The 16,612-nt window shown below is 44.9% G+C and overlaps 1 non-coding gene across 1 annotated transcript; it reads left to right on the top strand.

Annotated features, from left to right (window-relative positions):
* Nucleotides 1-15,914: 15,914 nt before the first annotated feature.
* TRNAE-UUC (transfer RNA glutamic acid (anticodon UUC)) lies at nt 15,915-15,986 on the top strand. Its single transcript has one exon. It is a non-coding gene; the product is annotated as a tRNA-Glu (tRNA).
* The last annotated feature ends 626 nt before the right edge of the window (nt 15,987-16,612 follow it).

Genomic DNA, 16,612 nt, shown 5'->3' with positions numbered 1-16,612 from the left:
TTTGGCAGAACTTTGTGAATGAGACATCAAGTGTGCGATTCATATGCTACGTTTTGTAGTGGTGAGACCACGACTAACGGTTTCGAGCTACACCATGAACACATGTAAGTGTGGCTTTTTGTGTGTGTTTTGAATGTAATGTAGTTTAGGGGTTGAAGCTAAATTCTTGAGCTTGACACATATTTTGCAATATATGTTTGTATTGGTTCCACAGGTTCAGTACTTGCACTGATTCCAGTGGAGGATTAATATCCCACATCCCGTTCACTTCTCCTCGAATTGGAACTTGGGGGTGAGTAGGGATTTAGTGTGTTGAGAAATCTATAACACACTGTGACATTATTAGTCACCGATTTAAAGAAATTGGGATGACACTCTGTTTTTATGATTGTTTTTTGATTGGTCATGGGCCCTTACTTATTAAGAACAGGGCGAACAACCCTTGCTTTGCCTTACGTCCTGAGGAAGGTCTCCGACCGAAACACGTGTCGACGTTTCTGTGTGACAAATACCTGACCCAAAAATCTGGTGTTAGATACACCACGACACCTAATGTTAGGGACTGGGTCTATTGTTCAATATATGAAATGAAGCTGTGTTCTTAAAACCCAATGATAAGTGAAACATCATGGGTTGTTGTGTTCTGTGTAAATGTATGAATGAGATTTGTATGTGGCTATGAATGTGGATATGAAATGTTTTTTATGAATTTTTTATTGAGAAATTGTTATTTCATATGATAAATGTATTTAATAAAATATGAATTTGTACTAAGGAGTGTCATTCCATCCTACTGATCCAATCTCTGGATATTTATTCACTATACCTGAAGGATCAGGGTTTGAAGTGCAGGTCTACCCCTTTATTTTTTCCTTGTCAAGTACAGCCGTGGCTGCAGGGGTCTACACATTGATTGTGTGAGGAGTTTTTCTCCTCTTGTGTGAAAAATCCAAAATGGAAAATGTGAACCTTTTTTCATTTTCGGATGACCAGTATAAGAAGTTGCAGGAGGCACCAATCGTGCCTTTTGGAGATGTCCCAATAGTGGAAAAAGTGGTTGCCACTAATGAAGTTGACATTTTTTTACAAAAAATGAAAAAGTTAACAAGGACTGACCTACATGGCCTGTTTATGTTACAATATTTGAGGGCCGGAATTATTCCAGAGGGCCTACAGGTTAAAAATATCCCAAGGATATTTGTTGACAACCCTAAATTCCAGAAGAACTATAGTGGGGTTGGCAACAGATGTTCTCGGGACTGGATTATGTTAATTATCGAAACAGCACAGGAAGAAACTAAAAAACAGGGGGAAGAGTTGGAAATACTAGAGAAGGCTTTCCTTGAAAATACTACAATTAAAGATGCCAAAAAGCAACTTGAAGCTCTAGAGGAAGAAATCAAAAAGTTTAAAGATTTGAACTTAGAAAGAAAAATTAACAAGCTGAAAAAAGACATCTCCAACTACAATGAAGAAAGGACGTACCCCTATTTAAGAAAAGGATTCTTTACTGATCCCCCAGTGGGTGGGTATAACTTTCGGAGAAATAATCGTTATTCTAATTTCTCCAATACGTCAGGATCCTCGAGTGGGCCTGACCCCGCCTTGAATGTGCCACCCAATGCTGGCCCAAGTGGGAGGGGACAAAATCAACAACAACAGGTTTTTTTCAGAGGGGGACAACGAGGCAGGCCCAGACAGCAACAGCCCCAATATGGACAGAGACAGGGAATGAGGACCAGACAGTGGTATTCCAACCAGTGACCCCAGACATAAGTGATCAGATGCCCATTTTCCATTTATCAAAGCACCATTTTAGTGAATCTGATCTAGATCTTCTGTCCAAAGGACTCTCCTATGTTCCTACATGAGAGCTGATGTCTTTAATATGGAATTGGAACTCCATAGATTTTTCAGGAATATCAGGCTCAAACACTTTTTCGAGGTATATCTTCCGGCTCACCCGTATGAAAGGGGGTCCGTCCCGGACAAAGTTCCCAACATCAATGGTCTCAAATTAAAATCTGGCTTCACTCCACCCCCCCCACACGTGTCCACCTGAAATGTTGGCATTCGAGAATATTGTTACACAAGAAATACTCGAGGCCATCTAGTCTAAAAATCATAAACCTGACAATCTGACTAAAACGGAGCGGCTTAGCCTCACCAAACTATGTAATGATGACTCCATTACTATAAAACCTGCAGATAAGGGGGGCGGGATTGTAATTCAAGACACAATTACCTATGATGCAGTATGTAGAGGTCTGTTGGATGATGTAAAATCATATAAAAAACTTGAGAGGGACCCCACGGTACGTCTACAAGAGGAAATAAGAAGCCTGATAGACCATGCCCTGAATGAAAAATGGATTAGCGATGAGGAAGGTCGTTTTCTGAATAAATTGAAACCAAAGAGGGCAGCATTTTATACACTCCCTAAAATTCATAAAAATCCTACTCATCCACCTGGGAGGCCTATTGTTTCAGCTATTGATTCACTACTGGAACCACTGTCTGTGTACGCAGACTTTTTTCTTAAACCATTTGTACAAATGATGCCATCATATGTAAAAGAATCAACCCATATGATTAACATTATTAGTGACATCATAAGGGAAGAAGGGGACATTCTGGTAACAATGGATGTCGAATCACTGTATACTGCAATCCCGCAAATAAAGTGTCTACATATTTTGGGTCTCTATCTGGATAAGAGAACTAGACCACATTTGCTTCCAACCGAGTTTATCCAAGAGTGCATCAGGCTGGCCATGACTGAAAACTTTTCCTTGTTTAAAAAACAACTTTATAAGCTTGAGAAAGGGGTCAGTATGGGGGCTATGTTTGCTCCAGATATCGCCAATTTATATATGGCAGATTTTGAAAACAAGTTCATACTGGGACAAGACAATGAGCTAAAAAGTCACCCAACTTTGAATAAACACTTAAAAATGTGGCATTGTTATATCGATGATGTATTTCTGGTGTGGAGGGGCTCAATTACATCTCTTCTTGAGTTTCACGAATGGGTCAACCACTGTGATGTCAACATAAAATTTACAATTGAATATAACCATCGTCAAGTCAGTTTCCTTGATCTTTTGATCAAAAAGAGCGGGAACCAACTAATCATGACCCTGTTTAAGAAACCAACTGACAAAAACACTCTGTTACATTTTGACAGTTTTCATCCTGCAAGTTTATGTCAAAACCTCCCCTACGGGCAGTTCCTACGTATTAAGAGAAACTGTTCTGAGGTGGATGAGTTTAAACTACATGCAGCACAACTGAGGGACAGGCTGACCAAGAGGGGGTACCCGAGAAGGTTAGTGAAAGACCAATTGAAGAGGGCGGAGAATCCGAACCGAGAAATCTGTCTCACTAAACACAGTAAAACCAAATCTAAACATTTGGTGTGTGTCACAACTTTCAAGCCAGTAAGTGGGGATGTTAAGCGGATCATTGGAAAGCACTGGAATTTAATAAAACAACCTGGGTCCTTGAAAGAAAAGCCGATGTTTGCATTTAAACGGAATCAAAATCTCAGACAAAAACTAGTACACACATACCGAGAGCCAACCAGAGAACGTACCATCAATGATCAATGGGGACTACCACCCATTGTTGGCCACTATAAGTGTGGCGGATGTGTTGCGTGCCCCTTAACAGAGACAAAATGTGAGTTTCAATATGGTCAGAGAGTCTGGAAAATGAATTGCCACACCAACTGCTTGACCAAAAATGTAGTATATATTATCACTTGTCCATGCAAACTACTATATGTAGGTAAAACTACACGAGAAATCTGACAGCGTATATCTGAGCATAGAAGCTGTATACGGAACAAAGTAGTAGATAAGCCACTGGTTGAACAATTTGTAAAGATGCAACATAAAGACACTGATATGAGGTGGTTTATATTACAACACATAAAGCCCAATACAAGAGGAGGTGACATAGGTATAACATTGCACCGTATTGAACAAAAATGGATCCACACATTAAACACAGTCCGTATGGGGCTGAATGTTTCAGTGGAATGGAATAATCTGGTCTTAAACAATTGATTCAAGTATAAGGGGCCCATACAACCAACATTTTGGGGTATGGGTAACTATACACACTGAGCACCGAACTGAAATGTGGAGTAAATATCTAATTCCTTTATTATTCAAGGGATGTTTATCCTGTATATAAAAAGGAAATGTATTTACAGATGGGATATGTTGGCAATGTTCCAAGAAGCTTGGTTACTAAGTACCTAATGTAAAACATACATAAAGATCATGCACAGAAAGAAATGTGTCAATATATGGAGTCTCCTCTATGTTTTTATGCTTTCGGCTAATAGGCACTATATAAAATGTATAAAAATATATCTAGAAAATTGCTCTGTGTTTCCCCATATAAGTAATTTGCACACTAACATGTTACACAGTGATAATACAATTTGTACAATAACTTGTTGCTTAATGGTAACGCGGACCGAGCATAAAGAATAAGGTTATTATTGTATTGGGAAGGTCATGTTGATTATTCCACCAAAGTTACAAAAATAATCGGATATCGTTACATATGAGTTTCCATAGGCAAATGGACCCAGTTCCCTGATTTAGGGAGCTCGATAATAATTTGGCATTTCATTTAGATCTCCATTTCATCATTAAAAAAGGTTTCTCACATGATACGTGTTTTGCGTGTTGAACTGTTGTTGCTATGGCCTTTGAGATTATCAGTGTTCTGGCTTGGAAAAGCATATATACAGAGATCACACGCTATCGTGACACACAATAGGGCAGTGGTGTTCTCGAGTCCGTTTTTAGTGTTTAGGAACGTGAGAATCTCTTAAATAGAGATAGTCCCTCTCCTATGTCTAGTTCCGTATTGAGCCAGAGGAGTTGGAGTGGCACAAACTAACGCGGTTCCGCTCTGTGGCAAGCGTATCGATAGACAGCTAAAGGTAAACACAGGTTAACTTATGTGAGGCTGTTGCTCCCAATAGGGGCTGCATCACACTTTATTCCTTGGTGCATTAAAAGTTGAAAGGTGGAGGCACCCTTCCGTGAATAGTATTTGTTTTGACCGCTCGGCAGCCTCACGTCGAGGGCTTCCGTACGAGTACAGCGGCTACATGGGTAATCTCTGGGGACTCTATCTTATTCACTTATTTTTCCCACTTAAGCGTCTTGCACACGTGTTATGGGACTAGAGCAATTTGGGATGATGGTGCTTCCACGGTGTTTGTCTATGCTTTTCTATATATTTAGGTTTGGTATTCTTAACTTGAGGGTTTCTTTATGAGTTCCGTGGTTACATGTGAAATTTCTGGGAATTGTTTCTCCCACTTTCTAGCCTTGCTTGGGCTTGCACTTTCTACGACTTACTAAAAGCAACGTGCATAGGGCGATCCCCACTCCTATTCCCCTTTTGGGTTCTAACAAGGCATTGTTTTACTTATTCTCACTTGGTGGCTAATAGACCCATGTATACGAGTGTTAGAATGGGGATGTTTTTTGCATCTCGTAATACATAGGGGCTTACTCATATGGCTCATAGATGTATGTGGGCTTTCTTTTGGCAGAACTTTGTGAATGAGACATCAAGTGTGCGATTCATATGCTACGTTTTGTAGTGGTGAGACCACGACTAACGGTTTCGAGCTACACCATGAACACATGTAAGTGTGGCTTTTTGTGTGTGTTTTGAATGTAATGTAGTTTAGGGGTTGAAGCTAAATTCTTGAGCTTGACACATATTTTGAAATATATGTTTGTATTGGTTCCACAGGTTCAGTACTTGCACTGATTCCAGTGGAGGATTAATATCCCACATCCTGTTCACTTCTCCTCGAATTGGAACTTGGGGGTGAGTAGGGATTTAGTGTGTTGAGAAATCTATAACACACTGTGGCATTATTAGTCACCGATTTAAAGAAATTGGGATGACACTCTGTTTTTATGATTGTTTTTAGATTGGTCACGGGCCCTTACTTATTAAGAACTGGGCGAAGAACCCTTGCTTTGCCTTACGTCCTGAGGAAGGTCTCTGACCGAAACACGTGTCGGCGTTTCTGTGTGACAAATACCTGACCCAAACATCTGGTGTTAGATACACCACGACACCTAATGTTAGGGACTGTGTCTATTGTTCAATATATGAAATGAAGCTGTGTTCTTAAAACCCAATGATAAGTGAAACATCATGGGTTGTTGTGTTCTGTGTAAATGTATGAATGAGATTTGTATGTGGCTATGAATGTGGATATGAAATGTTTTTTATGAATTTTTTATTGAGAAATTGTTATTTCATATGATAAATTTATTTAATAAAATATGAATTTGTACTAAGGAGTGTCATTCCATCCTACTGATCCAATCTCTGGATATTTATTCACTATACCTGAAGGATCAGGGTTTGAAGTGCAGGTCTACCCCTTTATTTTTCCCGTGTCAGAGTATACTACAGGGTCGGAAGGGAAAGAGGTGTTACATGGAATTATAGATGTCATATTTGGGTTTGGGGTGATCTCGGAGGGGTAGGTTTTGGACGGTTTTCGAAACAAACAAGAATGACCGGAGTTCTTATCATGAACTGAATATGGGGAATTGTGGGAATGGTAGTGAGTTGTGAAAGCAGCCTGGGGGTTCGAAAAGTGATGATCAGAGGGACGGGATTGGTAGGGTTTGTGGGGCAAACGGGAATATCTGGGATCATGAAATGAATGGAGGGTTTGTGGGATGCGTAGTGTATTTTCAGGGTAAACTGGGTGTTCGGAACAGAATAACCAGAGGGATGTGGGAAGGAATATCCGGGGTTGTTTAGGTGGGACACCGGAAAATAGGGATTCTGGGGTAGACAATCCTTGGGTGCAAGTGGGATGGAGATCTTAGGGGATCGTTTATATACGGAGGGGTCAATGGTTTTGGGTAAGAGAGATTCAATTGGAGGAAGGGGGGAGATGTGGCACAGCCTACAAAGGCCTCAGAGATTTCTCCCTCCTCCTCCTCCCCCTTGGTATCATATTGTGTCTCCCTTTGGGCATCCTCCAGAGCATAACCCCAGGCTTCCCTATCCATGTGATCTTTCCCTGCTTGTCTGCCTTCAGGGTTGGGATAAGAGAGGGTCAGTCCTTTCTTGGCCACCTGAATAAGGGATTCTCTGGGTTTGCTGGGGAGAACACCCTCAGGTTTCTCACAGGCAGTGTTAGGCAATATTTTGTGCAGTACCCTTTGGGAGACTACAGCAACCTTGTCCTCCTGGCAATAGGCAACCCAACCTTTGGTATACGTCTGTACTACAATGGTTGGCTTATCTCAAGAGAGGTCAATGTGAGCAGTAGAGTGTTTACACAGAGATTCACAGTGGCAAGTATTCAAATAAACTCTTACACTAGGACAATGTGGACATTGATTAATCACTGGTACATTTAGAGCAATACTGAGTTTGGTGCAAAGGTTATATAGGGGAATAAAACAAAGGTTATCAAATAATTCATAAACTGGTATGTACTTTTCAACCCTCCAATGCAAAGTAAATTAAGCCTTTCCGTGGGGAAAGGTAAAAGCACAAAGTCAGATGTATGGAGAGTCTCTCAGGGAGCCAGGACGGCCAATGTTAGTTGAGCAAAGTCTAGGGGAGCTGAAGGTCTTCTTTTCAGATAGGTAAAAGTCATGCACAATGTTTCTAGAAAGGTTTGTTGACATAAAATCACTAGAAGGGCCACAAGCTGGGAGGCTTGTGAGGGGAAAAGCTGCAAGCAACTCTGCAAGGGCAACCAAGACATGTCTCAACTAAGAATAAGTAAAGCTACACCATAAGAGGTAAGTCCTCTTAACTTTACAGTACCGTTGGTTAGAAGAAATGGTTCCAGGTGGCTTCTGTTCCTGTGTAGCTTTGCAGATACTGTTGTTCCTGGGCCTCAGTCGTGGGGACAAGAAGGAAGACTTCTGGGGACTCCTGCTCTACAACTTGAAGTTCAGCGGCAGCAATCAGCAAACTTCAATTCATCGGCATGTGGTTTCAGCTCCTCGCGCCTATAGCAAATAGCACCACTGCGGTCTCTCGGATACCACTCTGGACTTTCCTTGCATCTGGGGTCCAGCACTCTGTTGAGGTGGCTAGGCTTGGTTATTCCTGCTTCAAGGGACTCGTAAGATCTTCCTGGAGCTCGGGTCTGACTTAAAAGCGATGCACTCAGTTTGGTGTTCCTCTCCCTGGAACTTCAGTTCCTGCAGCAGCAATGGAAGTACAGCCAGCTCTGAGAGGATGTCCAAACGAGTTCACTTTGGGGTTGATTTGTCGCACCAACCCAAGGAGAGAAGTCGTCCTTATAGGGCTTCTCTATTCTAGCACAGCAGCAGGGCTTCACCGGGCCAACCCACGGTCCAGGAGTTGCAGCAGGCATCTCTTCAAAGTTCTTCTTCAAATTCCTTTGTCCAGTAGTCGACTCTGCCTTCCAAGCCAAAAAGCCTCGCCTTTAATACAGGTTTCTCCCATTCGTCCCAGCCTAGCTGTCAATCACACAGCAGAGTGGCTGTCCTCCAAGGACAGCCAGCCGGCCAATCACCTTTGGGTGCATTTCTGTAACTAAGGGGATTAAGCACAGGGAGTTTTGGGCACCTCCCTCACTTCCTCCACCCACCCCGACACGCTGGAGCCAGAGGCGGGCTTCACCACTGAATCCTGCCAAAGACAAAATAAACATAGGGATCAAACCTAGTTTGGTAAATCTAAAGAAGGACCTTTCCACCAAGAAATGGCGAATAAAGAAGACTGGGCCATTTTGACAAAACGGGCACCCATGGGTGTTTTACTGCAGCTGCAATTGCAGCCTGCTGCAAAAACACACAATGGTAGCACACAGTAAACCACTGCCACCAGCCATTAATTGTTGAAAGGGTAACATAAAAATGTTACATGAGAAACTAGACAAAGGGGATACTAAGTAACCCCTCCAGCACATATGGTAAAATAGTGTGTGCTGGGTCTAGAAAGTTACAAAATGTGAGTAAAGTCAATTTCACTTCACTGCTCTTTGAAACAGCAGTTTATTCAAGAGAAAGTATTTAAACCTTTGGGAAATCTAAGAGACTGCCCTGTGCCACTGCACTGAAGGTGCTGTGTGACACAATGTAAAGATGATGCCAATGGAGTTTGTAAGACTCCAAAGTCAAAAGAAACACAGAGTCCAAATCATAGAAAAATACATGAGAGAGTGGGAAAAGGGTTTCACTCTCTCCAGGCTAGAAATTAAAAGTCCCAAATTCCAGCTGGGGGTCTCTAAGGTAGAGGGGAATTAGCACATTTCTAAGAATTCTCCCCAACACAGGCACCAATGGCTCAGTTGGTTAAAAACATGCTGCTGTGGAGCGCAGAAGTGAGACGATAATGCACTTGTGCTTTTCTGAACTGGGTAACAGTAAATAGGGAACGAACCAGTCCAGCTACTGTATGATGGTGGTTCAAGGTCATTTTTGTGAAGTTAGGTAGCGGCCCATCTTAAATGGTTGAATAGCGACATGACCTGGTCATTGGGATTGATGTTTTGAATGTAATGACTAAACAGCTTTTTGCCTGTTATGTCACAGAAACAAAGGACCAGCAAAAGGGTCGCCAGACAAGAGTTCTGTATCAGGTAACAGCCCTGTTGATGATTGAGGAGAACAAGTGCCAAGTGGAACTGGTAGGTGGGTTTGTGCATGCATGGAGACAGTGCCCAGTTAAGGGCTAGGGTTGTATTTAATACAAAAAGAAGAGAGAAGGAAGGAAAGAAAGAAAACAACAACAAAAAATACCAGGACACTAAAGGTGGAACTGTGGCAATGTCAGTTAGTAGGGGAGGTGGCCAGAGCAAGTTAGGCTGTAATGGCAGGTTGCCGGTTGCATTAGGCTATCTGCATGGTCCAGGTAAACCATGTGTAATGCAACGAAGGGTGTATTTGCTGCTCCTGGTAAGACGTGCGTATTGGAAAGTGAATTTCCATAGTATTATCAGTAGAATCGGGTGACAGGGGAACAGTTCAAGACGGAATGGGGCAGCTGGTGACGTGACCAGATGCTCTGGGAGCATGAGCTCGTGCCTGGAGTTAGGATGCTGTGGTAGCATAGCCGCACGACCGATACCTTAGGGTGAGAGGGGCCAGGGTTGTCCGACGGGCACTCTAATAATAGGGGCAGCTGGACAGAGTTCTCAACTGCGGAGGTGGCCTTGGGCAGCGCCCCATACAGGGGAGTGTATTACCGGAGGCTGGTAAAGGGCCTCTCGAATGATAAATGGTAATGGTGAGAGGCCACCCAGAATTGCTGGGAATGGCTAAGGATCACCCAGAAGAAGTGAGTATGGGATAATGGACGTGCAGTGTCAATAAATGGGGCAGTTGGACTCCCCAGTGACTGCCAAGTCGCCCAGGGGTATGTTCCCTGGAATGGTAAAGGGTCACTGTGAAGCAGATAAGACCGGAAGAAACAGGTGTCCCGGTGGTTGAGGAACAGGCATGGCAAATGTCAACCCGGAAGGAATGGCTAACAGCCGGTTCATGGGTAACAGGTGGTGCTGGGATCACCCATTAGTTGACTTTAAGATGAAGTGACTCTTTTTATGGCGGGTGGTTGACCATTGTTATGACAGGTATGTGTTGGGACATGGGGCAGTAGAGCACCGGTGTGGTTTAGGCTGTATACTCCAGCCAGGCAATGGCATCTTTGCTGCCTTGTGCGAGCAGGCAGGTAGGGAGGATGGCTGCACCAAGGGTAAAGATAGTACATCCCGGCGGGTAATGGCCCCACCGACCCGGGGCAGAGGATGGTTACTAGGAAAACGCAGTAAGGGATCAAGATATTGGGGCAGACGCGTCAAAAAACTGAAATTGTGTGGCATTGCTGTAAAGGGCCGAAGGTGCCTAAGGAGCAATCGTGAGTAGATTGGCCTAAAATTGGTGGGGGCATTGTTATGGGAGTGACTTACCTGGCAGTGGGATACCAGAGGTGGGCCGTTCACGCAAGAATGGAACCCGAAGTTATCCATACAAAGGTTATGGGAGTGACTGACCAGGCAGTCGGATACCAGAGGCTCTCAAGGCAGGAATTTGTGATAACATACGCCACAAGGATTTCCTCTTGGATTTGTTTACAGCTCTAAAAAGGGCAGGATATGTGTCCAAAGCCATGGTAGGTATGGTTGCATGAGGATAAGGTCTGAAGTAGGGGGTGGCATTAGGGATAGAGGGGGGCTACCCCCAAAGCGTGGCAGAGTTACAGGGCAGTCCTAGCTGGGGAGGAGTTTTTGCTGCGGTTCCGGCCGCGAGCGGTACCCCATGGCTGCGCACCAATCAGGTTCAGGGTTCGACAGGCATGGATCGCCTTACGGACAGTTGAGACTCCTCATCAGCTGAATGCAGTGGTCCCGGGTTCTATCGCTCCAGGCAAAGGCATGGGAGTTACTGCCTGGCAGTTGGCAACGAGAGGCGGATGTCTGCTATCTAACAACGGGAAGTGACAAAGGTCCCCTGAGGTCAATAAAATACTGGTGGAAGCCTTGGAATTGGAAAGGGCCACCTAAATGGTGCTGTAGGCCATTACACTAAATGAGGCTGGGACCACACCCCATTTTGTTTGCTGATACAATGTGATCTGTTTGTTCCAAAAATATGATTGTCTCTCTGGTCTATTTTGTAAATGCATATTGCCTGTGGGTCTGGGTAGGAGGCCAAAGTAGGGGATGGCCCTGCTTAGTGGATGGCCACCCCCCGGAGGGGGAGCTAGAGGGACAGCCAGCATAGTGGGCCACCTCTCTGTTCCCCCCCAACGCCCGCGGTGCTCATCGCCTCGCCTCTCATGAGGGAGGTGGAAGGGATGTTGTGAGGAATTCAACTATCTGCATGGTGGGTGTGCGCTCACCTGTGCTTTTTTGCAATTTTAAATGAAATTGAATGATGGTAGATCAACTTCCGGGAAAATGTATGGGGCAAATCTGCATTAATTTTCCTAAGTTTACCACACGACATACACATAGACCAGTGCTCTCTGCTTGGACACAGCCTACAGGCGCCATCCTCTCTGTCAGATTTAGTTGGAATGTGATAGCCAAGAGTACATCCGTGCATCTCAGAAGGGGGAAGGCAAAACCTTCCTCCTGCCATGGCCAGCCTAATTGACTAACAAAGCCTGCATGGATCTGCCATTTCCTTTTTTAGCTGCTGGTGGCAGCCTTGCATACTAATCACAGTTAATTCCAACAGGCCCCCGGGAGGCCTGGTCACAGGACTAACAAAGGACAGGAAAACACCAACAACCTTAGATTAGCACTGTGTCAACCTGAAGCCAACTCCCGCCTCTCAGCATCAAGGGCAGTGACCTGTCATGTCTGGAACTATGTATTAACAGTAGTCCTCCCCGCAGAGCGACCCCATTCAGAAGGTACGAGTATGTGGTTTGGCAGAGATCAGAAGTCTGGTCCTGCAGCAGCTTAAAGGGAGACCTGCCACTTTAATCAGGAACCAGAGAGAGCTCAATTAACTAGAGAGACCCTTTGATCCACAACAGACAGGAAGATGGGTGGGATTCAGCATTACATGTTGTCACCCCTTTAGCTTTTCTGTTGTAAAGCACTCTGGTTATTACCCCATGCATACAGGAGATTATTTGTGGGGAACCAGGATTGGTTCATTAAGGTAGGATTAGCCTACACCAATCACTGGGGGCCATTTGGCTTTAAAAGAGAGTTGAGTTCCTCTTTTGGGCAGATAATCTGAAGACTTTGCAAGGATTAACAAGAAGACCTCATTTGGACCCTGACTGAAGGTACAGACTGCCTTACAGCTTCTGCCACTGAAGAAAGGCCAGGATTTCCAAAGAGGGAAGCAAGATCCCTCCCCTAAGCATCTGCCAGGGAACAGAGGGATACACTCAATGCAGAGGACCCTTCAGCAGCCCCAGAACCAATACCGAGCCAGCACACAACGTGCCCTGCAAGGCTCTTCAAGCAGGCTCCCTAGGTGGGAAGTGTCAGAGAGTCTCTGAACCAAACCAAGGACAAGGCCATTTCCTGCAACACTGTCCTCAGCTTTGGCCCGTCTGCCTTAAAGGATGACACAAGCCCAGTGAATAAGCTAGGAGGAGTGCATCAACCAGCGTCTGCCTTAAAGGACATTTTTGAGCCAGTCGAGCCCCTCGAGGTGCAACCGGCTGCACCGCTGACTGTTGTCACGCTGCAGTCGTCAACATCGTCCGAGATGCCTCGACCAGTGCTTCAGACCTGCCAACCAGCACCGAGACAGCGATTCCTGACCCTGAGCTGCCGTGTAGGCCAGCTTGCAGCCATCCCTCCAGCCTCGCTCGCCGAACTGCCTGCCGCCTCATACCCGCAACTGTCTCCCATCTTGAAATCTGTTGCAGGAGCTGGAAAGCACCCTGAAACCGACTCGACCCTGTCGAGCACCATGAACTTCTACAAGCACCAGGCACATTGTGGTTCTGTCCCCCTTGTCCTTCCTCGAAGGCCCCTAGTGACATTTTAGAACCCATTTCTTCCTTTGTGTTGAAACCAAGTATCCTTGAACTATTACTTTTAATTACTTTACCCAATACCCTTCTGTCAGTATCTAGAGTGCATCCCTTTTCCTTCTTGAAACTGTCTGTCCTCTGCATTCCTTTACAGTTGGGTTGCATTGTGTAGAGTGATAGAACTGTCTGTTGAACAATAATAACTTAGATAATTTTATACAACCTTGACTGAGCTGCCCCTTTTATCATTGGGTAATAATTGTATTTTTGCTGTGTTGCAACTGACCAATGATCCACAACCATGAGGAGATAAGCCTGCCGTTCTGTCCACGTTACCATAAATGGACAAGGAGGTTTATCGTTTGCATGTGTTTCCAAACTTTTTCGGATCCCTTCTGGTATACTAGAGGTGTGGGGCTGATTGATTGTTTAAAAACCGATATTCAACCCTGGACCACTGGTGCCCCAGTATGTTATTTGTCACAACTGTTTGCCTGGCCCGCCCAGAACGGGCTCTGGTCCCAGGGGGCTGCTTAAAGGTCCAGAGCTGTCGAGACTCATCCTTTTTGTAGCCCCGGACAAACAACCACCCATCCCTTTAAGTAGCTACGGTCAGGGGATTGATTATGTTAGAATAAGATGGGTAGGGATACGGTTTTAACAAGGAAGTGTCTTTGATGGGGAGAGTGGATAATTTCTGCATGTAAGGTTATGTATTGATTACGGTGTGGTAACCATTTTTCAGTTAATTGGTTGTGTGTTTTTGTTGCTAATTTTGTTTTTTTGTCACAGGCGGAGCAACGGGCGGTCTTAGCCGGTGGGGAGTTTTTGCTGCGGTTTTGGCCGCAAGTGGTAACTGATCACCGTGCACAAGCCAAGTTCGGGGTTCAACGGGCACTGACCCCCTTACAGACAGTTTAGACTCCTCGTCAACTGAATTCAGGGCTCCCGGGTTTATTCGCTCCAGGCAAGGGCATGGGAGCTACTGCCTGGCAGTTGGCAACCAGAGACGGACGTCCTCTATGTAACAACCGGAAGTGGCACGGGTCATTAAAATACTGGTGAAAGCCTGGGAATTGGAAAGGGACACCTAAAAGGTGCTGTAGGCCATTACGCTAAAGGAGGCTGGAACCACCCCGCTTTTTGTTTGTTGACTCCAATAAAATGTGATCTGTTTGTTCCAACAATATAATTGTCCCTGTGGTTTATTATATAAATGCATATTGCCTGTGGGTGTGGGGTAGAGGGCTAAAGTAGGGGGATGGCTCTGCTATGCATTGGCCCCAATCCAGCTATCTGCTGTCATCACTGGCACCAGGTCATTAACTAGCAATCTGTAGGATGTGCTGGGGCCCTCTGGCTCCCGCGCAGCAATCAGTCTCAATGCTTTATGGTCTGGGAGCTGCTGGCCCAGGGATTGCTGGTGTGCCTGGTGCACGTTGGCAGGAATGTCCGAGGCAGTATTACTCCTAGTGCAGGTGGGTACTATCTCCCGATCTTCCCGCTCTTCTCTAAATCAACCCTTCATCCTCCTGGCTCCCTGGAATCGCATGGAATCCCTCATGACTGGGGAGATGAGCTGTAGGGTCTAAGCTTCCCGTATGGCTAGTGTCCAGCTCTCCCCAGAGCGGCTGCCCGCTCCTCAGTGCCCACATGTCTCCAAGCTCCGGGCAACACGGCTCCTCACATGCCCACAGCTCGCCCCCACTCATGACCCCACACCTCGGCTGACTGTAACCTGGCGAGACACTACAACATGCTTCTACATCAGTTTCACATGTCTTTACTTCCGGCTACTACATGAGCAGGGCTGGAAATTAAAAAAAAACAGATATAAGGTTTATCCAGCGATCCCAGCTGTAAACTAGGCTTGAATGTCATTCTTTGCCTCTGGGCGCTAAGATTACTATTAGGTAAAAGGCATCAAGTAACCGCATACTCTGCCATGCTAAGCTGATATTTGAACCTTTTATTTATTTCAATATTTCAAAAATAAAACATGAATGATTCTGTCCAGCGTAATACTTGTTTTAATGTCACTCTGTTCGATACCATGGATGGGCACGGCGAGGGTCTGTGTGAGCTCAGCTGGCAGTTAGACTCGCTAAGATGCCGATGTTCGAAAAACCGGAGACAATTTATGGGCTGCAGCCAAGTGGGAGGCATTGCCCTGCCCAGTCACTGGAGGACTCCAGGGCGAGGCCCACAGCCAGCAAGGGGGCGGGCAGAGCAGCAATGTTGCCTGGCACTGAACGAGAGTGAAAAATAGGAGGAGCTGTGGGAAGCCTTCTCTTTGCTCACTGCAGCGCTTTCATTACAGACCCTTTCATTACAATATGAATCACTTAATTTACAAGACATAGAAGACTGTCCAGAGAACCATACGTGAAGTTGTACTCATGTTGTGAGGTTCCCATATGGTCTAGCGGTTAGGATTCCTGGTTTTCACCCAGGCGGCCCGGGTTCGACTCCCGGTATGGGAAGGAAGATTTTTACATGATTTACTCACGGAAAAGGATTTCTTTCATAACTGTCTTCCTAAGAAGTGACTTTAAAAACCATCCCCCTCACAAGGCACACCTCGCTTAATGTATATGCTGAAATGTACTCGGTGTAAATGCAGTTCCGTGTCAGAGGTAACGCTTCAATGTATGTGTACAAGAGAGGAGCAACATTATCAGCCACCTTCCAGGCAGGAGCTGCTTGAAACCTTTTTAATTATAAACATGAGGCTGAAGGAGAAAACAAACTTCCCTACTCTATATTTTAGAACTACGAAATGTCATTTTTTGGGTCAAATAACACTATTATTTTTAAACACAAGTTGCATTAACACAAAAAAAACAGGAAAAATAAATAAAATACCACGAACTTCTTACTTCCCTCGCACAGCCACCCCAGTTTCCCTCCCTTTTCCCACCTGGTCGAATATCAATGTATATATATCAAAATAGTGAGAGTAGCAAAACACCGCCTGGCCCCCGTAAGTATAATATAAAATAGGCTTACTAAGGATTTTAAGGGCCACCCCCCCCACCACTGGGGTTTCTATATACAATTGTGATAATGTGTTCCAGTTGATATCAGTTCAAACAGTGCGTTCTCTGTT

This window comes from Ambystoma mexicanum, chromosome 2q, assembly GCF_040938575.1.
Source record: "Ambystoma mexicanum isolate Mex_15411 chromosome 2q, UKY_AmexF1_1, whole genome shotgun sequence".
Taxonomy (NCBI): Eukaryota; Metazoa; Chordata; class Amphibia; order Caudata; family Ambystomatidae; genus Ambystoma; species Ambystoma mexicanum.
The sequence above is the reverse complement of the archived record's forward strand: the minus strand, read 5'-3'. Positions and strand labels throughout refer to the sequence as shown.